The sequence below is a fragment of the Ambystoma mexicanum genome, chromosome 5p (genome assembly GCF_040938575.1).
Source record: "Ambystoma mexicanum isolate Mex_15411 chromosome 5p, UKY_AmexF1_1, whole genome shotgun sequence".
In the NCBI taxonomy this organism is placed as follows: Eukaryota; Metazoa; Chordata; class Amphibia; order Caudata; family Ambystomatidae; genus Ambystoma; species Ambystoma mexicanum.
In genome coordinates, this window is record NC_090930.1 from 740,357,148 (window position 1) to 740,380,833 (window position 23,686).

Consider the following 23,686-nt stretch of genomic DNA (forward strand, 5'->3'; position numbering starts at 1 on the left):
GGATGTTTCTTGGTGTGAAAAGCATGACACCTTTTGGGGTGACACCAGGCTCTTCTGAGAGTTAATTTGCATAATCTCTACTTTCTATTTTATGTGACATGGGCTGCAGTTACATTGTTCTGTTAATAGAGGGCAACACACAGGTCATAGTTCCAAACAGGGGTGCACAGTCTGCTTGCTAGCTTACATTTACAGTTCTATTTGGGATTCACCGCCTTTTCATAAACTGAGTACTCTTCCGGAGTATTTCTAACTTATGTAGGTGTTTTGGGGGTGTTACGTGCCTTTGTATGACTGCTGCAAACCACTTGATATTAGACATTGATTGGAAACGACATAAAAAATCCTGACACATATTGTAAGCGGACATAAAATGACCTATATTAGCTAATATAAGTAAACAGACATCACTCCCCCCTCCCCACAAAAAGGGATGTATGCGTACACAAAAAATAAAAATGAAAAACAAGCAACTACTGCAGTTAAAATCTAAAAATGTAAATTCAGTTACATGATCATGACTCGGAAGGGGAAGTTAAAAAGTAAAAAAACACACGATAGGAGAGAGGTTAGCTTTACATGCCATGGGGGAGGAAGAGGTCTTCCAAGCACTGTTGTGTATGTTGGTCAATCCCTCTGAAACGCAAAAGGGATGTGCACATAGAAATCAAAGCAGAGTCATCCAGAGAGAATATTTAATTCTTTTTTTTTCAAATTCTCAAAAGGAAGCTGCTATCAAATTGAACTATTCATCACAGCCACTGCTAGGAAATCTATGTGCATAAAATGACAATACACCCAAAGGAAAACAAAATATAGCTATAACATGTCAGATTACTAAATTCAGAGTCCAGCCTACTAACCATTAGACCATGGAACCTAAATACTTCCGCAAATGCTGAACTTCATTATGCCAAAACAGAGGCAGTCAGAAACAATATTTAATATTGCTTAATCATATGCCTCAAGAGGAAGAATTTGATCTACATGCTCTATAAAGCACAGAGATTGCTATAGCACAACGTCAATCGACAACATCGCTGTGTTTGTATGATATCAGTCAATTGGGACTATGAATCTGTAAAAATTGTAAATGTGCTCTATATTGCCATTTCTGATTCAACGCTCTCAGGTGCATCTTGCAAGGGATCCATGGTGTAATGGTTAGCACTTTGGACTTTGAATCCAACGATCCGAGTTCAAGTCTCGGTGGGACCGTTATCTTGCTCTTACACTCCATTTTCTAATTTCTCAAATTACAATTCAACAGAGTTAATATTCAGAAGTTCAGTCGACTCTCTCTGCACGACATTACATTTAAATGCACTTTGGTGCCTGATACCAATACAGTGATGCAACTACATATCGTTAATGTACAATCCCTAAGGTCAATCAGAGTGGGCACCCAGATATCTCTCAGAAACATTTTCCACAGATGAATAATGTCCAACCTTAACTCTATGAAAAGAAAAATGTACACACTATGTGCAGTAGATTCTCTGCTCACTGGAACATGCAGAAACAACATTGATGTGAAAAGATTGGAAAAAGCCCTATTTTATTAACATTAAAAAATGTTATACAATTATTTTGGTGAATCATATTCACTTTCACAATCATTCCTATGTTTCAAGCAATTTGATGGTCTTATTAAATGTGTAAAAAATGTAATTCTTTGAGTTGACAAACTGTATGGAGAGCAAACTTTTTATAACTTACAAGTGTTATGAGTTCTAGAAAGTAGTGCATTTACTGATCAAGTGCCCTTGTTTAAATGTACTTACTTTATTTGGATCACACCTTTCTCGAAAGAAGAAATAAACTCTAAATTATCAGGAAACAATTCAACTGATTTTAGGGGCCTCCTGGGCTTTCAATGCAAATCGCTGAGATCAAAAGCCAGTTTAATAGCCATTATACCTTGGAGCTTTGGAGATATGAGAGTGGGCAGTTTCTTTGTGGCAAAAGAGAGTCATCCCCAGAAACTATTAATATTCTTTGGTCAAAGAAGACTGCCATCAAAGTGGGCTGTAAAGCAAAGCTATTGCTGTTATATCTATCTGCAAATGAAAGGCAACTCTAAAAGATAAGCAGCCCCAAGGTCCCACCGAGACTTGAACTCGGATCGCTGGATTCAGAGTCCAGAGTGCTAACCATTACACCATGGAACCCACATATTCAGTAGCATGATGCACTTCATTCTGGAAAAACAGAGCACATCAGAGAAAATATGTAATATTCCTATATCATTAGACTCCAGAGGAAGAATTTGATCCAAATGAGACATGAAGCCAATACTTTGCGATTGCACAGCATCCAGCAGCAACAGTGCTGCTTCGATATAATATCAGTAAACGGTTACTATAGGTCAGTAAAAATCTTGACTGTGCCCTATATTCTCATTGCCCTTATGAAGCTCTGCTCAACAAGGGTTCCATGGTGTAATGGTTAGCACTTTGGACTTTGAATCCAGCGATCCGAGTTCAAGTCTCGGTGGAACCTCTCTCTTGCTCTAACACACTTTGTCTCCTTGTTGTCTTAAATTATAGGCCAAAGATAGTAATATTCATAAGGTTAGTGGTGTAGGGTATTCATTTTCGCTCTCACTCTCTGGCATAACTTTTCATAAAAATCCACTTTTGTGCCTAGCACCTTAACCTTTATGCATTTTTTTTAAATGTATGAACAGTGAGGTCATTCTGAGTCGATGGGCAGATCTGCATCGGAAACATACATAAAAGATTTGAAATTTTCAAACTTAACTCAATGTTAAGAAACATGCTCAATCTGAGACCCAATGGATTCTCTTTTTACTTGAAGATGCAGCAACAACATTAATAATACCATTTTGGGAAAAGCAGCTCTATTGTATCGCCATTCTCTTTCAAAATTGTTAAAGGGTTAATCCTATGAAAAGCGACCACATTCAGAATCAATGATATTAATCAAGCGTCTTAACAGCCTTTACATGTTTGTAAAATGAAGGTATCAGTTTGAGATGAAAAATAGAACGAAGAACACACTTTTCTTAATTCACAAAAGGCCTGAGGTGTATAAATACTGTTTGTACCGACCAAGGGCCCATTCGTGAATGTACTTACTTTAGTTGGATCATACCTTTCTTCAAAGAAGACATCCACAATAAACGATAAGGGAAAGGTTCGACTGATGGTAAACTCTTACAGAGATTTGAATGCAAATTATTGGATTCAACCTCCAGGGTGCTACCATTACACCATGGGTCTTTCACACCACAGAAAGTGGTGGGTTTCATTGTGGCTAAAGAGCGTCATCCATGGAAAATCTTTCTTTTTTCAAATGCACCCAGGGAATAATGCTATGAAAGTGGGCGACACAGCAGCGTCATTGCTATTAAAACAAGACACTGAGAGGAAAACAAACACAGTAATTCCCAAGGTCCCACTGAGATTTGAACTCGGATCGCTGGATTCAGAGTCCAGAGTGCTAACCATTACACCATGGAACCTACATACTTAGTGACATGATGAACGTCATTGCAGCAAAAAAAGAGCCTTTTAGAGAATGTATGCAATATTCTTTTATCTTATGCCTCCAGAGGAAGAATCCTATCCAAATGAGCTGTAAAGCAAAGAGTTTGCTATTGCGCAACAACCAACTAAACAGTTCCACATTTGCATAATATCCGTGGGCTAGGAATATGAGTTTGTTAAAATGATGCATGAGATCTCGATTCTCATTTCTGTTACAACTCTGTCAGGTTGCACCAGCAAGGGGCCCATGGTGTAATGGTTAGCAAAGAACATTACTGAAGGGCCCCTCGGCCAGCCAGAAAGCCAAAATGGAGAGAACGGGCATGAACTGGTTGTGAATGAGCTTCAAAATGCGTTCACAGGTAATTGAACTGGTGATCTCCTCAGTTTATACACCTGGAACTCCTGTCAATAGCAACAGTCGGCAGCTGGGTTGCCAGACATTTCGTCAAAAAAAATTTGTCGACAGGACAATTGGTCGAAACCATTTGGTCGAAAACCAAATGGTCGAATTGCTTTGTTTTTTATTTTCACATTTTTTTTTGGGGGGAGGTTTGGGGGGGTCCCCCCAACCTCCTTTTTTTCTAAAAACCCCTTTTTTTCCCTAAACTACAACCTAAAAAATATATATATAAATAAATAAAAAAAACGACCATTTGGCTTTCGACCAAATTACGTCGACCAAATGTCTTTCGACGAAATGTCTTTCGACGAAATGTCCGGACAGCGGCAGCTGGTCTGTGTCAGTAATGGCAATTTGATTTTGCCATTTTCACAACTCCCTAATAAATGAACAAAATGTTCCATTTGTAGGCACAGTTACATGCTATGGTATGTATACCATGCTTAATAACCACCATAGGAGGCTCAGAGCACCATCCGCATTCTTACGTACAAAACATGTAAGGAAATAATCAGATCTTTTGCTCTGCAGGAGTCAGGCTTCTTTAAAGCCTGACAAAGTGGCAGAGTGCCATTGTAAACTGAGGCATGATGAAACCATGCCCAAGAACCGAGGCAGGTTAAACCCTTCCACTCATGCCCCTAGGCCCCGAACGGCCAGGTTCTATAGACAGGGCAGCTGGCATGGATTATGGACACTTTTAACATAGGGTGGTTTTTCAACCTTATCTCCTCTGGGAGCAAAGCGCTGGACAGGTTTTCCTGTACGTTTTTGAGGTTCGCAGGGATCTATGTGTGGATGTTTCTTGGTGTGAAAAGCATGACACCTTTTGGGGTGACACCAGGCTCTTCTGGGAGTTAATTTGCATAATCTCTACTTTCTATTTTATGTGACATGGGCTGCAGTTACATTGTTCTGTTAATAGAGGGCAACACACAGGTCATAGTTCCAAACAGGGGTGCACAGTCTGCTTGCTAGCTTACATTTACAGTTCTATTTGGGATTCACCGCCTTTTCATAAACTGAGTACTCTTCCGGAGTATTTCTAACTTATGTAGGTGTTTTGGGGGTGTTACGTGCCTTTGTATGACTGCTGCAAACCACTTGATATTAGACATTGATTGGAAACGACATAAAAAATCCTGACACATATTGTAAGCGGACATAAAATGACCTATATTAGCTAATATAAGTAAACAGACATCACTCCCCCCTCCCCACAAAAAGGGATGTATGCGTACACAAAAAATAAAATCGAAAAACAAGCAACTACTGCAGTTAAAATCTAAAAATGTAAATTCAGTTACATGATCATGACTCGGAAGGGGAAGTTAAAAAGTAAAAAAACACACGGTAGGAGAGAGGTTAGCTTTACATGCCATGAGGGAGGAAGAGGTCTTCCAAGCACTGTTGTGTATGTTGGTCAATCCCTCTGAAACGCAAAAGGGATGTGCACATAGAAATCAAAGCAGAGTCATCCAGAGAGACTATTTAATTCTTTTTTTTTCAAATTCTCAAAAGGAAGCTGCTATCAAATTGAACTATTCATCACAGCCACTGCTAGGAAATCTATGTGCATAAAATGACAATACACCCAAAGGAAAACAAAATATAGCTATAACATGTCAGATTACTAAATTCAGAGTCCAGCCTACTAACCATTAGACCATGGAACCTAAATACTTCCGCAAATGCTGAACTTCATTATGCCAAAACAGAGGCAGTCAGAAACAATATTTAATATTGCTTAATCATATGCCTCAAGAGGAAGAATTTGATCTACATGCTCTATAAAGCACAGAGATTGCTATAGCACAACGTCAATCGACAACATCGCTGTGTTTGTATGATATCAGTCAATTGGGACTATGAATCTGTAAAAATTGTAAATGTGCTCTATATTACCATTTCTGATTCAACGCTCTCAGGTGCATCTTGCAAGGGTTCCATGGTGTAATGGTTAGCACTTTGGACTTTGAATCCAACGATCCGAGTTCAAGTCTCGGTGGGACCGTTATCTTGCTCTTACACTCCATTTTCTAATTTCTCAAATTACAATTCAACAGAGTTAATATTCAGAAGTTCAGTCGACTCTCTCTGCACGACATTACATTTAAATGCACTTTGGTGCCTGATACCAATACAGTGATGCAACTACATATCGTTAATGTACAATCCCTAAGGTCAATCAGAGTGGGCACCCAGATATCTCTCAGAAACATTTTCCACAGATGAATAATGTCCAACCTTAACTCTATGAAAAGAAAAATGTACACACTATGTGCAGTAGATTCTCTGCTCACTGGAACATGCAGAAACAACATTGATGTGAAAAGATTGGAAAAAGCCCTATTTTATTAACATTAAAAAATGTTATACAATTATTTTGGTGAATCATATTCACTTTCACAATCATTCCTATGTTTCAAGCAATTTGATGGTCTTATTAAATGTGTAAAAAATGTAATTCTTTGAGTTGACAAACTGTATGGAGAGCAAACTTTTTATAACTTACAAGAGTTATGAGTTCTAGAAAGTAGTGCATTTACTGATCAAGTTCCCTTGTTTAAATGTACTTACTTTATTTGGATCACACCTTTCTCGAAAGAAGAAATAAACTCTAAATTATCAGGAAACAATTCAACTGATTTTAGGGGCCTCCTGGGCTTTCAATGCAAATCGCTGAGATCAAAAGCCAGTTTAATAGCCATTATACCTTGGAGCTTTGGAGATATGAGAGTGGGCAGTTTCTTTGTGGCAAAAGAGAGTCATCCCCAGAAACTATTAATATTCTTTGGTCAAAGAAGACTGCCATCAAAGTGGGCTGTAAAGCAAAGCTATTGCTGTTATATCTATCTGCAAATGAAAGGCAACTCTAAAAGAGAAGCAGCCCCAAGGTCCCACCGAGACTTGAACTCAGATCGCTGGATTCAGAGTCCAGAGTGCTAACCATTACACCATGGAACCCACATATTCAGTAGCATGATGCACTTCATTCTGGAAAAACAGAGCACATCAGAGAAAATATGTAATATTCCTATATCATTAGACTCCAGAGGAAGAATTTGATCCAAATGAGACATGAAGCCAATACTTTGCGATTGCACAGCATCCAACAGCAACAGTGCTGCTTCGATATAATATCAGTAAACGGTTACTATAGGTCAGTAAAAATCTTGACTGTGCCCTATATTCTCATTGCCCTTATGAAGCTCTGCTCAACAAGGGTTCCATGGTGTAATGGTTAGCACTTTGGACTTTGAATCCAGCGATCCGAGTTCAAGTCTCGGTGGAACCTCTCTCTTGCTCTAACACACTTTGTCTCCTTGTTGTCTTAAATTATAGGCCAAAGATAGTAATATTCATAAGGTTAGTGGTGTAGGGTATTCATTTTCGCTCTCACTCTCTGGCATAACTTTTCATAAAAATCCACTTTTGTGCCTAGCACCTTAACCTTTATGCATTTTTTTTAAATGTATGAACAGTGAGGTCATTCTGAGTCGATGGGCAGATCTGCATCGGAAACATACATAAAAGATTTGAAATTTTCAAACTTAACTCAATGTTAAGAAACATGCTCAATCTGTGACCCAATGGATTCTCTTTTTACTTGAAGATGCAGCAACAACATTAATAATACCATTTTGGGAAAAGCAGCTCTATTGTATCGCCATTCTCTTTCAAAATTGTTAAAGGGTTAATCCTATGAAAAGCGACCACATTCAGAATCAATGATATTAATCAAGCGTCTTAACAGCCTTTACATGTTTGTAAAATGAAGGTATCAGTTTGAGATGAAAAATAGAACGAAGAACACACTTTTCTTAATTCACAAAAGGCCTGAGGTGTATAAATACTGTTTGTACCGACCAAGGGCCCATTCGTGAATGTACTTACTTTAGTTGGATCATACCTTTCTTCAAAGAAGACATCCACAATAAACGATAAGGGAAAGGTTCGACTGATGGTAAACTCTTACAGAGATTTGAATGCAAATTATTGGATTCAACCTCCAGGGTGCTACCATTACACCATGGGTCTTTCACACCACAGAAAGTGGTGGGTTTCATTGTGGCTAAAGAGCGTCATCCATGGAAAATCTTTCTTTTTTCAAATGCACCCAGGGAATAATGCTATGAAAGTGGGCGACACAGCAGCGTCATTGCTATTAAAACAAGACACTGAGAGGAAAACAAACACAGTAATTCCCAAGGTCCCACCGAGATTTGAACTCGGATCGCTGGATTCAGAGTCCAGAGTGCTAACCATTACACCATGGAACCTACATACTTAGTGACATGATGAACGTCATTGCAGCAAAAAAAGAGCCTTTTAGAGAATGTATGCAATATTCTTTTATCTTATGCCTCCAGAGGAAGAATCCTATCCAAATGAGCTGTAAAGCAAAGAGTTTGCTATTGCGCAACAACCAACTAAACAGTTCCACATTTGCATAATATCCGTGGGCTAGGAATATGAGTTTGTTAAAATGATGCATGAGATCTCGATTCTCATTTCTGTTACAACTCTGTCAGGTTGCACCAGCAAGGGGCCCATGGTGTAATGGTTAGCAAAGAACATTACTGAAGGGCCCCTCGGCCAGCCAGAAAGCCAAAATGGAGAGAACGGGCATGAACTGGTTGTGAATGAGCTTCAAAATGCGTTCACAGGTAATTGAACTGGTGATCTCCTCAGTTTATACACCTGGAACTCCTGTCAATAGCAACAGTCGGCAGCTGGGTTGCCAGACATTTCGTCGAAAAAAATTTGTCGACAGGACAATTGGTCGAAACCATTTGGTCGAAAACCAAATGGTCGAATTGCTTTGTTTTTTATTTTCACATTTTTTTTTGGGGTGGGGTTTGGGGGGGTCCCCCCAACCCCTGTTTTTTCTAAAAAACCCTTTTTTTCCCTAAACTACAACCTAAAAAATATATATATAAATAAATAAAAAAACCGACCATTTGGCTTTCGACCAAATTACGTCGACCAAATGTCTTTCGACGAAATGTCCGGACAGCGGCAGCTGGTCTGTGTCAGTAATGGCAATTTGATTTTGCCATTTTCACAACTCCCTAATAAATGAACAAAATGTTCCATTTGTAGGCACAGTTACATGCTATGGTATGTATACCATGCTTAATAACCACCATACGAGGCTCAGAGCACCATCCGCATTCTTACGTACAAAACATGTAAGGAAATAATCAGATCTTTTGCTCTGCAGGAGTCAGGCTTCTTTAAAGCCTGACAAAGTGGCAGAGTGCCATTGTAAACTGAGGCATGATGAAACCATGCCCAAGAACCCAGGCAGGTTAAACCCTTCCACTCATGCCCCTAGGCCCCGAACGGCCACGAACAGCCAGGTTCTATAGACAGGGCAGCTGGCATGGATTATGGACACTTTTAACATAGGGTGGTTTTTCAACCTTATCTCCTCTGGGAGCAAAGCGCTGGACAGGGTTTCCTGTACGTTTTTGAGGTTCGCAGGGATCTATGTGTGGATGTTTCTTGGTGTGAAAAGCATGACACCTTTTGGGGTGACACCAGGCTCTTCTGAGAGTTAATTTGCATAATCTCTACTTTCTATTTTATGTGACATGGGCTGCAGTTACATTGTTCTGTTAATAGAGGGCAACACACAGGTCATAGTTCCAAACAGGGGTGCACAGTCTGCTTGCTAGCTTACATTTACAGTTCTATTTGGGATTCACCGCCTTTTCATAAACTGAGTACTCTTCCGGAGTATTTCTAACTTATGTAGGTGTTTTGGGGGTGTTACGTGCCTTTGTATGACTGCTGCAAACCACTTGATATTAGACATTGATTGGAAACGACATAAAAAATCCTGACACATATTGTAAGCGGACATAAAATGACCTATATTAGCTAATATAAGTAAACAGACATCACTCCCCCCTCCCCACAAAAAGGGATGTATGCGTACACAAAAAATAAAAATGAAAAACAAGCAACTACTGCAGTTAAAATCTAAAAATGTAAATTCAGTTACATGATCATGACTCGGAAGGGGAAGTTAAAAAGTAAAAAAACACACGGTAGGAGAGAGGTTAGCTTTACATGCCATGGGGGAGGAAGAGGTCTTCCAAGCACTGTTGTGTATGTTGGTCAATCCCTCTGAAACGCAAAAGGGATGTGCACATAGAAATCAAAGCAGAGTCATCCAGAGAGAATATTTAATTCTTTTTTTTTCAAATTCTCAAAAGGAAGCTGCTATCAAATTGAACTATTCATCACAGCCACTGCTAGGAAATCTATGTGCATAAAATGACAATACACCCAAAGGAAAACAAAATATAGCTATAACATGTCAGATTACTAAATTCAGAGTCCAGCCTACTAACCATTAGACCATGGAACCTAAATACTTCCGCAAATGCTGAACTTCATTATGCCAAAACAGAGGCAGTCAGAAACAATATTTAATATTGCTTAATCATATGCCTCAAGAGGAAGAATTTGATCTACATGCTCTATAAAGCACAGAGATTGCTATAGCACAACGTCAATCGACAACATCGCTGTGTTTGTATGATATCAGTCAATTGGGACTATGAATCTGTAAAAATTGTAAATGTGCTCTATATTGCCATTTCTGATTCAACGCTCTCAGGTGCATCTTGCAAGGGATCCATGGTGTAATGGTTAGCACTTTGGACTTTGAATCCAACGATCCGAGTTCAAGTCTCGGTGGGACCGTTATCTTGCTCTTACACTCCATTTTCTAATTTCTCAAATTACAATTCAACAGAGTTAATATTCAGAAGTTCAGTCGACTCTCTCTGCACGATATTACATTTAAATGCACTTTGGTGCCTGATACCAATACAGTGATGCAACTACATATCGTTAATGTACAATCCCTAAGGTCAATCAGAGTGGGCACCCAGATATCTCTCAGAAACATTTTCCACAGATGAATAATGTCCAACCTTAACTCTATGAAAAGAAAAATGTACACACTATGTGCAGTAGATTCTCTGCTCACTGGAACATGCAGAAACAACATTGATGTGAAAAGATTGGAAAAAGCCCTATTTTATTAACATTAAAAAATGTTATACAATTATTTTGGTGAATCATATTCACTTTCACAATCATTCCTATGTTTCAAGCAATTTGATGGTCTTATTAAATGTGTAAAAAATGTAATTCTTTGAGTTGACAAACTGTATGGAGAGCAAACTTTTTATAACTTACAAGAGTTATGAGTTCTAGAAAGTAGTGCATTTACTGATCAAGTGCCCTTGTTTAAATGTACTTACTTTATTTGGATCACACCTTTCTCGAAAGAAGAAATAAACTCTAAATTATCAGGAAACAATTCAACTGATTTTAGGGGCCTCCTGGGCTTTCAATGCAAATCGCTGAGATCAAAAGCCAGTTTAATAGCCATTATACCTTGGAGCTTTGGAGATATGAGAGTGGGCAGTTTCTTTGTGGCAAAAGAGAGTCATCCCCAGAAACTATAAATATTCTTTGGTCAAAGAAGACTGCCATCAAAGTGGGCTGTAAAGCAAAGCTATTGCTGTTATATCTATCTGCAAATGAAAGGCAACTCTAAAAGAGAAGCAGCCCCAAGGTCCCACCGAGACTTGAACTCGGATCGCTGGATTCAGAGTCCAGAGTGCTAACCATTACACCATGGAACCCACATATTCAGTAGCATGATGCACTTCATTCTGGAAAAACAGAGCACATCAGAGAAAATATGTAATATTCCTATATCATTAGACTCCAGAGGAAGAATTTGATCCAAATGAGACATGAAGCCAATACTTTGCGATTGCACAGCATCCAACAGCAACAGTGCTGCTTCGATATAATATCAGTAAACGGTTACTATAGGTCAGTAAAAATCTTGACTGTGCCCTATATTCTCATTGCCCTTATGAAGCTCTGCTCAACAAGGGTTCCATGGTGTAATGGTTAGCACTTTGGACTTTGAATCCAGCGATCCGAGTTCACGTCTCGGTGGAGCCTCTCTCTTGCTCTAACACACTTTGTCTCCTTGTTGTCTTAAATTATAGGCCAAAGATAGTAATATTCATAAGGTTAGTGGTGTAGGGTATTCATTTTCGCTCTCACTCTCTGGCATAACTTTTCATAAAAATCCACTTTTGTGCCTAGCACCTTAACCTTTATGCATTTTTTTTAAATGTATGAACAGTGAGGTCATTCTGAGTCGATGGGCAGATCTGCATCGAAAACATACATAAAAGATTTGAAATTTTCAAACTTAACTCAATGTTAAGAAACATGCTCAATCTGTGACCCAATGGATTCTCTTTTTACTTGAAGATGCAGCAACAACATTAATAATACCATTTTGGGAAAAGCAGCTCTATTGTATCGCCATTCTCTTTCAAAATTGTTAAAGGGTTAATCCTATGAAAAGCGACCACATTCAGAATCAATGATATTAATCAAGCGTCTTAACAGTCTTTACATGTTTGTAAAATGAAGGTATCAGTTTGAGATGAAAAATAGAACGAAGAACACACTTTTCTTAATTCACAAAAGGCCTGAGGTGTATAAATACTGTTTGTACCGACCAAGGGCCCATTCGTAAATGTACTTACTTTAGTTGGATCATACCTTTCTTCAAAGAAGACATCCACAATAAACGATAAGGGAAAGGTTCGACTGATGGTAAACTCTTACAGAGATTTGAATGCAAATTATTGGATTCAACCTCCAGGGTGCTACCATTACACCATGGGTCTTTCACACCACAGAAAGTGGTGGGTTTCATTGTGGCTAAAGAGCGTCATCCATGGAAAATCTTTCTTTTTTCAAATGCACCCAGGGAATAATGCTATGAAAGTGGGCGACACAGCAGCGTCATTGCTATTAAAACAAGACACTGAGAGGAAAACAAACACAGTAATTCCCAAGGTCCCACCGAGATTTGAACTCGGATCGCTGGATTCAGAGTCCAGAGTGCTAACCATTACACCATGGAACCTACATACTTAGTGACATGATGAACGTCATTGCAGCAAAAAAAGAGCCTTTTAGAGAATGTATGCAATATTCTTTTATCTTATGCCTCCAGAGGAAGAATCCTATCCAAATGAGCTGTAAAGCAAAGAGTTTGCTATTGCGCAACAACCAACTAAACAGTTCCACATTTGCATAATATCCGTGGGCTAGGAATATGAGTTTGTTAAAATGATGCATGAGATCTCGATTCTCATTTCTGTTACAACTCTGTCAGGTTGCACCAGCAAGGGGCCCATGGTGTAATGGTTAGCAAAGAACATTACTGAAGGGCCCCTCGGCCAGCCAGAAAGCCAAAATGGAGAGAACGGGCATGAACTGGTTGTGAATGAGCTTCAAAATGCGTTCACAGGTAATTGAACTGGTGATCTCCTCAGTTTATACACCTGGAACTCCTGTCAATAGCAACAGTCGGCAGCTGGGTTGCCAGACATTTCGTCGAAAAAAATTTGTCGACAGGACAATTGGTCGAAACCATTTGGTCGAAAACCAAATGGTCGAATTGCTTTGTTTTTTATTTCCACATTTTTTTTGGGGGAGGGAGTTTGGGGGGGTCCCCCCAACCCCCTTTTTTTCTAAAAACCCCTTTTTTTCCCTAAACTACAACCTAAAAAATATATATATAAATAAATTAAAAAAAACGACCATTTGGCTTTCGACCAAATTACGTCGACCAAATGTCTTTCGACGAAATGTCTTTCAACGAAATGTCCGGACAGCGGCAGCTGGTCTGTGTCAGTAATGGCAATTTGATTTTGCCATTTTCACAACTCCCTAATAAATGAACAAAATGTTCCATTTGTAGGCACAGTTACATGCTATGGTATGTATACCATGCTTAATAACCACCATAGGAGGCTCAGAGCACCATCCGCATTCTTACGTACAAAACATGTAAGGAAATAATCAGATCTTTTGCTCTGCAGGAGTCAGGCTTCTTTAAAGCCTGACAAAGTGGCAGAGTGCCATTGTAAACTGAGGCATGATGAAACCATGCCCAAGAACCCAGGCAGGTTAAACCCTTCCACTCATGCCCCTAGGCCCACGGCCACGAACGGCCAGGTACTATAGACAGGGCAGCTGGCATGGATTATGGACACTTTTAACATAGGGTGGTTTTTCAACCTTATCTCCTCTGGGAGCAAAGCGCTGGACAGGGTTTCCTGTACGTTTTTGAGGTTCGCAGGGATCTATGTGTGGATGTTTCTTGGTGTGAAAAGCATGACACCTTTTGGGGTGACACCAGGCTCTTCTGGGAGTTAATTTGCATAATCTCTACTTTCTATTTTATGTGACATGGGCTGCAGTTACATTGTTCTGTTAATAGAGGGCAACACACAGGTCATAGTTCCAAACAGGGGTGCACAGTCTGCTTGCTAGCTTACATTTACAGTTCTATTTGGGATTCACCGCCTTTTCATAAACTGAGTACTCTTCCGGAGTATTTCTAACTTATGTAGGTGTTTTGGGGGTGTTACGTGCCTTTGTATGACTGCTGCAAACCACTTGATATTAGACATTGATTGGAAACGACATAAAAAATCCTGACACATATTGTAAGCGGACATAAAATGACCTATATTAGCTAATATAAGTAAACAGACATCACTCCCCCCTCCCCACAAAAAGGGATGTATGCGTACACAAAAAATAAAAATGAAAAACAAGCAACTACTGCAGTTAAAATCTAAAAATGTAAATTCAGTTACATGATCATGACTCGGAAGGGGAAGTTAAAAAGTAAAAAAACACACGGTAGGAGAGAGGTTAGCTTTACATGCCATGAGGGAGGAAGAGGTCTTCCAAGCACTGTTGTGTATGTTGGTCAATCCCTCTGAAACGCAAAAGGGATGTGCACATAGAAGTCAAAGCAGAGTCATCCAGAGAGACTATTTAATTCTTTTTTTTTCAAATTCTCAAAAGGAAGCTGCTATCAAATTGAACTATTCATCACAGCCACTGCTAGGAAATCTATGTGCATAAAATGACAATACACCCAAAGGAAAACAAAATATAGCTATAACATGTCAGATTACTAAATTCAGAGTCCAGCCTACTAACCATTAGACCATGGAACCTAAATACTTCCGCAAATGCTGAACTTCATTATGCCAAAACAGAGGCAGTCAGAAACAATATTTAATATTGCTTAATCATATGCCTCAAGAGGAAGAATTTGATCTACATGCTCTATAAAGCACAGAGATTGCTATAGCACAACGTCAATCGACAACATCGCTGTGTTTGTATGATATTAGTCAATTGGGACTATGAATCTGTAAAAATTGTAAATGTGCTCTATATTGCCATTTCTGATTCAACGCTCTCAGGTGCATCTTGCAAGGGTTCCATGGTGTAATGGTTAGCACTTTGGACTTTGAATCCAACGATCCGAGTTCAAGTCTCGGTGGGACCGTTATCTTGCTCTTACACTCCATTTTCTAATTTCTCAAATTACAATTCAACAGAGTTAATATTCAGAAGTTCAGTCGACTCTCTCTGCACGACATTACATTTAAATGCACTTTGGTGCCTGATACCAATACAGTGATGCAACTACATATCGTTAATGTACAATCCCTAAGGTCAATCAGAGTGGGCACCCAGATATCTCTCAGAAACATTTTCCACAGATGAATAATGTCCAACCTTAACTCTATGAAAAGAAAAATGTACACACTATGTGCAGTAGATTCTCTGCTCACTGGAACATGCAGAAACAACATTGATGTGAAAAGATTGGAAAAAGCCCTATTTTATTAACATAAAAAAATGTTATACAATTATTTTGGTGAATCATATTCACTTTCACAATCATTCCTATGTTTCAAGCAATTTGATGGTCTTATTAAATGTGTAAAAAATGTAATTCTTTGAGTTGACAAACTGTATGGAGAGCAAACTTTTTATAACTTACAAGAGTTATGAGTTCTAGAAAGTAGTGCATTTACTGATCAAGTGCCCTTGTTTAAATGTACTTACTTTATTTGGATCACACCTTTCTCGAAAGAAGAAATAAACTCTAAATTATCAGGAAACAATTCAACTGATTTTAGGGGCCTCCTGGGCTTTCAATGCAAATCGCTGAGATCAAAAGCCAGTTTAATAGCCATTATACCTTGGAGCTTTGGAGATATGAGAGTGGGAAGTTTCTTTGTGGCAAAAGAGAGTCATCCCCAGAAACTATTAATATTCTTTGGTCAAAGAAGACTGCCATCAAAGTGGGCTGTAAAGCAAAGCTATTGCTGTTATATCTATCTGCAAATGAAAGGCAACTCTAAAAGAGAAGCAGCCCCAAGGTCCCACCGAGACTTGAACTCGGATCGCTGGATTCAGAGTCCAGAGTGCTAACCATTACACCATGGAACCCACATATTCAGTAGCATGATGCACTTCATTCTGGAAAAACAGAGCACATCAGAGAAAATATGTAATATTACTATATCATTAGACTCCAGAGGAAGAATTTGATCCAAATGAGACATGAAGCCAATACTTTGCGATTGCACAGCATCCAACAGCAACAGTGCTGCTTCGATATAATATCAGTAAACGGTTACTATAGGTCAGTAAAAATCTTGACTGTGCCCTATATTCTCATTGCCCTTATGAAGCTCTGCTCAACAAGGGTTCCATGGTGTAATGGTTAGCACTTTGGACTTTGAATCCAGCGATCCGAGTTCAAGTCTCGGTGGAACTTCTCTCTTGCTCTAACACACTTTGTCTCCTTGTTGTCTTAAATTATAGGCCAAAGATAGTAATATTCATAAGGTTAGTGGTGTAGGGTATTCATTTTCGCTCTCACTCTCTGGCATAACTTTTCATAAAAATCCACTTTTGTGCCTAGCACCTTAACCTTTATGCATTTTTTTTAAATGTATGAACAGTGAGATCATTCTGAGTCGATGGGCAGATCTGCATCGGAAACATACATAAAAGATTTGAAATTTTCAAACTTAACTCAATGTTAAGAAACATGCTCAATCTGTGACCCAATGGATTCTCTTTTTACTTGAAGATGCAGCAACAACATTAATAATACCATTTTGGGAAAAGCAGCTCTATTGTATCGCCATTCTCTTTCAAAATTGTTAAAGGGTTAATCCTATGAAAAGCGACCACATTCAGAATCAATGATATTAATCAAGCGTCTTAACAGCCTTTACATGTTTGTAAAATGAAGGTATCAGTTTGAGATGAAAAATAGAACGAAGAACACACTTTTCTTAATTCACAAAAGGCCTGAGGTGTATAAATACTGTTTGTACCGACCAAGGGCCCATTCGTGAATGTACTTACTTTAGTTGGATCATACCTTTCTTCAAAGAAGACATCCACAATAAACGATAAGGGAAAGGTTCGACTGATGGTAAACTCTTACAGAGATTTGAATGCAAATTATTGGATTCAACCTCCAGGGTGCTACCATTACACCATGGGTCTTTCACACCACAGAAAGTGGTGGGTTTCATTGTGGCTAAAGAGCGTCATCCATGGAAAATCTTTCTTTTTTCAAATGCACCCAGGGAATAATGCTATGAGAGTGGGCGACACAGCAGCGTCATTGCTATTAAAACAAGACACTGAGAGGAAAACAAACACAGTAATTCCCAAGGTCCCACCGAGATTTGAACTCGGATCGCTGGATTCAGAGTCCAGAGTGCTAACCATTACACCATGGAACCTACATACTTAGTGACATGATGAACGTCATTGCAGCAAAAAAAGAGCCTTTTAGAGAATGTATGCAATATTCTTTTATCTTATGCCTCCAGAGGAAGAATCCTATCCAAATGAGCTGTAAAGCAAAGAGTTTGCTATTGCGCAACAACCAACTAAACAGTTCCACATTTGCATAATATCCGTGGGCTAGGAATATGAGTTTGTTAAAATGATGCATGAGATCTCGATTCTCATTTCTGTTACAACTCTGTCAGGTTGCACCAGCAAGGGGCCCATGGTGTAATGGTTAGCAAAGAACATTACTGAAGGGCCCCTCGGCCAGCCAGAAAGCCAAAATGGAGAGAACGGGCATGAACTAGTTGTGAATGAGCTTCAAAATGCGTTCACAGGTAATTGAACTGGTGATCTCCTCAGTTTATACACCTGGAACTCCTGTCAATAGCAACAGTCGGCAGCTGGGTTGCCAGACATTTCGTCGAAAAAAATTTGTCGACAGGACAATTGGTCGAAACCATTTGGTCGAAAACCAAATGGTCGAATTGCTTTGTTTTTTATTTTCACATTTTTTTTGGGGGGGGGGTTTGGGGGGGTCCCCCCAACCCCCTTTTTTTCTAAAAACCCCTTTTTTTCCCTAAACTACAACCTAAAAAATATATATATAAATAAATTAAAAAAACGACCATTTGGCTTTCAACCAAATTACGTCGACCAAATGTCTTTCGACGAAATGTCTTTCGACGAAATGTCCGGACAGCGGCAGCTGGTCTGTGTCAGTAATGGCAATTTGATTTTGCCATTTTCACAACTCCCTAATAAATGAACAAAATGTTCCATTTGTAGGCACAGTTACATGCTATGGTATGTATACCATGCTTAATAACCACCATAGGAGGCTCAGAGCACCATCCGCATTCTTACGTACAAAACATGTAAGGAAATAATCAGATCTTTTGCTCTGCAGGAGTCAGGCTTCTTTAAAGCCTGACAAAGTGGCAGAGTGCCATTGTAAACTGAGGCATGATGAAACCATGCCCAAGAACCCAGGCAGGTTAAACCCTTCCACTCATGCCCCTAGGCCCCGAACGGCCACGAACAGCCAGGTTCTATAGACAGGGCAGCTGGCATGGATTATGGACACTTTTAACATAGGGTGGTTTTTCAACCTTATCTCCTCTGGGAGCAAAGCGCTGGACAGGGTTTCCTGTACGTTTTTGAGGTTCGCAGGGATCTATGTGTGGATGTTTCTTGGTGTGAAAAGCATGACACCTTTTGGGGTGACACCAGGCTCTTCTGGGAGTTAATTTGCATAATCTCTACTTTCTATTTTATGTGACATGGGCTGCAGTTACATTGTTCTGTTAATAGAGGGCAACACACAGGTCATAGTTCCAAACAGGGATGCACAGTCTGCTTGCTAGCTTACATTCACAGTTCTATTTGGGATTCACCGCCTTTTCATAAACTGAGTACTCTTCCGGAGTATTTCTAACTTATGTAGGTGTTTTGGGGGTGTTACGTGCCTTTGTATGACTGCTGCAAACCACTTGATATTAGACATTGATTGGAAACGACATAAAAAATCCTGACACATATTGTAAGCGGACATAAAATGACCTATATTAGCTAATATAAGTAAACAGACATCACTCCCCCCTCCCCACAAAAAGGGATGTATGCGTACACAAAAAATAAAAATGAAAAACAAGCAACTACTGCAGTTAAAATCTAAAAATGTAAATTCAGTTACATGATCATGACTCGGAAGGGGAAGTTAAAAAGTAAAAAAACACACGGTAGGAGAGAGGTTAGCTTTACATGCCATGAGGGAGGAAGAGGTCTTCCAAGCACTGTTGTGTATGTTGGTCAATCCCTCTGAAACGCAAAAGGGATGTGCACATAGAAATCAAAGCAGAGTCATCCAGAGAGACTATTTAATTCTTTTTTTTTCAAATTCTCAAAAGGAAGCTGCTATCAAATTGAACTATTCATCACAGCCACTGCTAGGAAATCTATGTGCATAAAATGACAATACACCCAAAGGAAATCAAAATATAGCTATAACATGTCAGATTACTAAATTCAGAGTCCAGCCTACTAACCATTAGACCATGGAACCTAAATACTTCCGCAAATGCTGAACTTCATTATGCCAAAACAGAGGCAGTCAGAAACAATATTTAATATTGCTTAATCATATGCCTCAAGAGGAAGAATTTGATCTACATGCTCTATAAAGCACAGAGATTGCTATAGCACAACGTCAATCGACAACATCGCTGTGTTTGTATGATATCAGTCAATTGGGACTATGAATCTGTAAAAATTGTAAATGTGCTCTATATTGCCATTTCTGATTCAACGCTCTCAGGTGCATCTTGCAAGGGTTCCATGGTGTAATGGTTAGCACTTTGGACTTTGAATCCAACGATCCGAGTTCAAGTCTCGGTGGGACTGTTATCTTGCTCTTACACTCCATTTTCTAATTTCTCAAATTACAATTCAACAGAGTTAATATTCTGAAGTTCAGTCGACTCTCTCTGCACGACATTACATTTAAATGCACTTTGGTGCCTGATACCAATACAGTGATGCAACTACATATGGTTAATGTACAATCCCTAAGGTCAATCAGAGTGGGCACCCAGATATCTCTCAGAAACATTTTCCACAGATGAATAATGTCCAACCTTAACTCTATGAAAAGAAAAATGTACACACTATGTGCAGTAGATTCTCTGCTCACTGGAACATGCAGAAACAACATTGATGTGAAAAGATTGGAAAAAGCCCTATTTTATTAACATTAAAAAATGTTATACAATTATTTTGGTGAATCATATTCACTTTCACAATCATTCCTATGTTTCAAGCAATTTGATGGTCTTATTAAATGTGTAAAAAATGTAATTCTTTGAGTTGACAAACTGTATGGAGAGCAAACTTTTTATAACTTACAAGAGTTATGAGTTCTAGAAAGTAGTGCATTTACTGATCAAGTGCCCTTGTTTAAATGTACTTACTTTATTTGGATCACACCTTTCTCGAAAGAAGAAATAAACTCTAAATTATCAGGAAACAATTCAACTGATTTTAGGGGCCTCCTGGGCTTTCAATGCAAATCGCTGAGATCAAAAGCCAGTTTAATAGCCATTATACCTTGGAGCTTTGGAGATATGAGAGTGGGCAGTTTCTTTGTGGCAAAAGAGAGTCATCCCCAGAAACTATTAATATTCTTTGGTCAAAGAAGACTGCCATCAAAGTGGGCTGTAAAGCAAAGCTATTGCTGTTATATCTATCTGCAAATGAAAGGCAACTCTAAAAGAGAAGCAGCCCCAAGGTCCCACCGAGACTTGAACTCGGATCGCTGGATTCAGAGTCCAGAGTGCTAACCATTACACCATGGAACCCACATATTCAGTAGCATGATGCACTTCATTCTGGAAAAACAGAGCACATCAGAGAAAATATGTAATATTCCTATATCATTAGACTCCAGAAGAAGAATTTGATCCAAATGAGACATGAAGCCAATACTTTGCGATTGCACAGCATCCAACAGCAACAGTGCTGCTTCGATATAATATCAGTAAACGGTTACTATAGGTCAGTAAAAATCTTGACTGTGCCCTATATTCTCATTGCCCTTATGAAGCTCTGCTCAACAAGGGTTCCATGGTGTAATGGTTAGCACTTTGGACTTTGAATCCAGCGATCCGAGTTCAAGTCTCGGTGGAACCTCTCTCTTGCTCTAACACACTTTGTCTCCTTGTTGTCTTAAATTATAGGCCAAAGATAGTAATATTCATAAGGTTAGTGGTGTAGGGTATTCATTTTCGCTCTCACTCTCTGGCATAACTTTTCATAAAAATCCACTTTTGTGCCTAGCACCTTAACCTTTATGCATTTTTTTTAAATGTATGAACAGTGAGGTCATTCTGAGTCGATGGGCAGATCTGCATCGGAAACATACATAAAAGATTTGACATTTTCAAACTTAACTCAATGTTAAGAAACATGCTCAATCTGTGACCCAATGGATTCTCTTTTTACTTGAAGATGCAGCAACAACATTAATAATACCATTTTGGGAAAAGCAGCTCTATTGTATCGCCATTCTCTTTCAAAATTGTTAAAGGGTTAATCCTATGAAAAGCGACCACATTCAGAATCAATGATATTAATCAAGCGTCTTAACAGCCTTTACATGTTTGTAAAATGAAGGTATCAGTTTGAGATGAAAAATAGAACGAAGAACACACTTTTCTTAATTCACAAAAGGCCTGAGGTGTATAAATACTGTTTGTACCGACCAAGGGCCCATTCGTGAATGTACTTACTTTAGTTGGATCATACCTTTCTTCAAAGAAGACATCCACAATAAACGATAAGGGAAAGGTTCGACTGATGGTAAACTCTTACAGAGATTTGAATGCAAATTATTGGATTCAACCTCCAGGGTGCTACCATTACACCATGGGTCTTTCACACCACAGAAAGTGGTGGGTTTCATTGTGGCTAAAGAGCGTCATCCATGGAAAATCTTTCTTTTTTCAAATGCACCCAGGGAATAATGCTATGAAAGTGGGCGACACAGCAGTGTCATTGCTATTAAAACAAGACACTGAGAGGAAAACAAACACAGTAATTCCCAAGGTCCCACCGAGATTTGAACTCGGCTCGCTGGATTCAGAGTCCAGAGTGCTAACCATTACACCATGGAACCTACATACTTAGTGACATGATGAACGTCATTGCAGCAAAAAAAGAGCCTTTTAGAGAATGTATGCAATATTCTTTTATCTTATGCCTCCAGAGGAAGAATCCTATCCAAATGAGCTGTAAAGCAAAGAGTTTGCTATTGCGCAACAACCAACTAAACAGTTCCACATTTGCATAATATCCGTGGGCTAGGAATATGAGTTTGTTAAAATGATGCATGAGATCTCGATTCTCATTTCTGTTACAACTCTGTCAGGTTGCACCAGCAAGGGGCCCATGGTGTAATGGTTAGCAAAGAACATTACTGAAGGGCCCCTCGGCCAGCCAGAAAGCCAAAATGGAGAGAACGGGCATGGACTGGTTGTGAATGAGCTTCAAAATGCGTTCACAGGTAATTGAACTGGTGATCTCCTCAGTTTATACACCTGGAACTCCTGTCAATAGCAACAGTCGGCAGCTGGGTTGCCAGACATTTCGTCGAAAAAAATTTGTCGACAGGACAATTGGTCGAAACCATTTGGGCGAAAACCAAATGGTCGAATTGCTTTGTTTTTTATTTTCACATTTTTTTTGGGGGGGGGGGGTTTGGGTGGTCCCCCCAACCCCCTTTTTTTCTAAAAACCCCTTTTTTTCCCTAAACTACAACCTAAAAAATATATATATAAATAAATAAAAAAAACGACCATTTGGCTTTCGACCAAATTACGTCGACCAAATGTCTTTCGACGAAATGTCTTTCGACGAAATGTCCGGACAGCGGCAGCTGGTCTGTGTCAGTAATGGCAATTTGATTTTGCCATTTTCACAACTCCCTAATAAATGAACAAAATGTTCCATTTGTAGGCACAGTTACATGCTATGGTATGTATACCATGCTTAATAACCACCATAGGAGGCTCAGAGCACCATCCGCATTCTTACGTACAAAACATGTAAGGAAATAATCAGATCTTTTGCTCTGCAGGAGTCAGGCTTCTTTAAAGCCTGACAAAGTGGCAGAGTGCCATTGTAAACTGAGGCATGATGAAACCATGCCCAAGAACCCAGGCAGGTTAAACCCTTCCACTCATGCCCCTAGGCCCCGAATGGCCACGAACGGCCAGGTTCTATAGCCAGGGCAGCTGGCATGGATTATGGACACTTTTAACATAGGGTGGTTTTTCAACCTTATCTCCTCTGGGAGCAAAGCGCTGGACAGGGTTTCCTGTACGTTTTTGAGGTTCGCAGGGATCTATGTGTGGATGTTTCTTGGTGTGAAAAGCATGACACCTTTTGGGGTGACACCAGGCTCTTCTGGGAGTTAATTTGCATAATCTCTACTTTCTATTTTATGTGACATGGGCTG

The 23,686-nt window shown here is 39.3% G+C and overlaps 20 non-coding genes across 20 annotated transcripts; 10 read left to right on the forward strand and 10 right to left on the reverse strand.

Moving 5' to 3' along the window:
• Window positions 1–1,146: 1,146 nt before the first annotated feature.
• Window positions 1,147–1,218, forward strand: TRNAQ-UUG (transfer RNA glutamine (anticodon UUG)). The gene has a single exon. It is a non-coding gene; the product is annotated as a tRNA-Gln (tRNA).
• Window positions 1,219–2,099: 881 nt separating this feature from the next.
• Window positions 2,100–2,171, reverse strand: TRNAQ-CUG (transfer RNA glutamine (anticodon CUG)). The gene has a single exon. It is a non-coding gene; the product is annotated as a tRNA-Gln (tRNA).
• Window positions 2,172–2,430: 259 nt separating this feature from the next.
• Window positions 2,431–2,502, forward strand: TRNAQ-UUG (transfer RNA glutamine (anticodon UUG)). The gene has a single exon. It is a non-coding gene; the product is annotated as a tRNA-Gln (tRNA).
• Window positions 2,503–3,415: 913 nt separating this feature from the next.
• TRNAQ-CUG (transfer RNA glutamine (anticodon CUG)) lies at window positions 3,416–3,487 on the reverse strand. The gene has a single exon. It is a non-coding gene; the product is annotated as a tRNA-Gln (tRNA).
• Window positions 3,488–5,857: 2,370 nt separating this feature from the next.
• Window positions 5,858–5,929, forward strand: TRNAQ-UUG (transfer RNA glutamine (anticodon UUG)). The gene has a single exon. It is a non-coding gene; the product is annotated as a tRNA-Gln (tRNA).
• Window positions 5,930–6,810: 881 nt separating this feature from the next.
• On the reverse strand, window positions 6,811–6,882 carry TRNAQ-CUG (transfer RNA glutamine (anticodon CUG)). The gene has a single exon. It is a non-coding gene; the product is annotated as a tRNA-Gln (tRNA).
• A 259-nt stretch (window positions 6,883–7,141) lies between these two features.
• Window positions 7,142–7,213, forward strand: TRNAQ-UUG (transfer RNA glutamine (anticodon UUG)). The gene has a single exon. It is a non-coding gene; the product is annotated as a tRNA-Gln (tRNA).
• Window positions 7,214–8,126: 913 nt separating this feature from the next.
• TRNAQ-CUG (transfer RNA glutamine (anticodon CUG)) lies at window positions 8,127–8,198 on the reverse strand. Its single transcript has one exon. It is a non-coding gene; the product is annotated as a tRNA-Gln (tRNA).
• Window positions 8,199–10,563: 2,365 nt separating this feature from the next.
• Window positions 10,564–10,635, forward strand: TRNAQ-UUG (transfer RNA glutamine (anticodon UUG)). The gene has a single exon. It is a non-coding gene; the product is annotated as a tRNA-Gln (tRNA).
• Window positions 10,636–11,516: 881 nt separating this feature from the next.
• Window positions 11,517–11,588, reverse strand: TRNAQ-CUG (transfer RNA glutamine (anticodon CUG)). The gene has a single exon. It is a non-coding gene; the product is annotated as a tRNA-Gln (tRNA).
• A 259-nt stretch (window positions 11,589–11,847) lies between these two features.
• Window positions 11,848–11,919, forward strand: TRNAQ-UUG (transfer RNA glutamine (anticodon UUG)). Its single transcript has one exon. It is a non-coding gene; the product is annotated as a tRNA-Gln (tRNA).
• A 913-nt stretch (window positions 11,920–12,832) lies between these two features.
• On the reverse strand, window positions 12,833–12,904 carry TRNAQ-CUG (transfer RNA glutamine (anticodon CUG)). Its single transcript has one exon. It is a non-coding gene; the product is annotated as a tRNA-Gln (tRNA).
• Window positions 12,905–15,283: 2,379 nt separating this feature from the next.
• TRNAQ-UUG (transfer RNA glutamine (anticodon UUG)) lies at window positions 15,284–15,355 on the forward strand. The gene has a single exon. It is a non-coding gene; the product is annotated as a tRNA-Gln (tRNA).
• Window positions 15,356–16,236: 881 nt separating this feature from the next.
• On the reverse strand, window positions 16,237–16,308 carry TRNAQ-CUG (transfer RNA glutamine (anticodon CUG)). Its single transcript has one exon. It is a non-coding gene; the product is annotated as a tRNA-Gln (tRNA).
• A 259-nt stretch (window positions 16,309–16,567) lies between these two features.
• On the forward strand, window positions 16,568–16,639 carry TRNAQ-UUG (transfer RNA glutamine (anticodon UUG)). Its single transcript has one exon. It is a non-coding gene; the product is annotated as a tRNA-Gln (tRNA).
• A 913-nt stretch (window positions 16,640–17,552) lies between these two features.
• On the reverse strand, window positions 17,553–17,624 carry TRNAQ-CUG (transfer RNA glutamine (anticodon CUG)). Its single transcript has one exon. It is a non-coding gene; the product is annotated as a tRNA-Gln (tRNA).
• A 2,380-nt stretch (window positions 17,625–20,004) lies between these two features.
• TRNAQ-UUG (transfer RNA glutamine (anticodon UUG)) lies at window positions 20,005–20,076 on the forward strand. Its single transcript has one exon. It is a non-coding gene; the product is annotated as a tRNA-Gln (tRNA).
• An 881-nt stretch (window positions 20,077–20,957) lies between these two features.
• Window positions 20,958–21,029, reverse strand: TRNAQ-CUG (transfer RNA glutamine (anticodon CUG)). The gene has a single exon. It is a non-coding gene; the product is annotated as a tRNA-Gln (tRNA).
• A 259-nt stretch (window positions 21,030–21,288) lies between these two features.
• TRNAQ-UUG (transfer RNA glutamine (anticodon UUG)) lies at window positions 21,289–21,360 on the forward strand. The gene has a single exon. It is a non-coding gene; the product is annotated as a tRNA-Gln (tRNA).
• Window positions 21,361–22,273: 913 nt separating this feature from the next.
• Window positions 22,274–22,345, reverse strand: TRNAQ-CUG (transfer RNA glutamine (anticodon CUG)). The gene has a single exon. It is a non-coding gene; the product is annotated as a tRNA-Gln (tRNA).
• Between the last annotated feature and the right edge of the window lie 1,341 nt (window positions 22,346–23,686).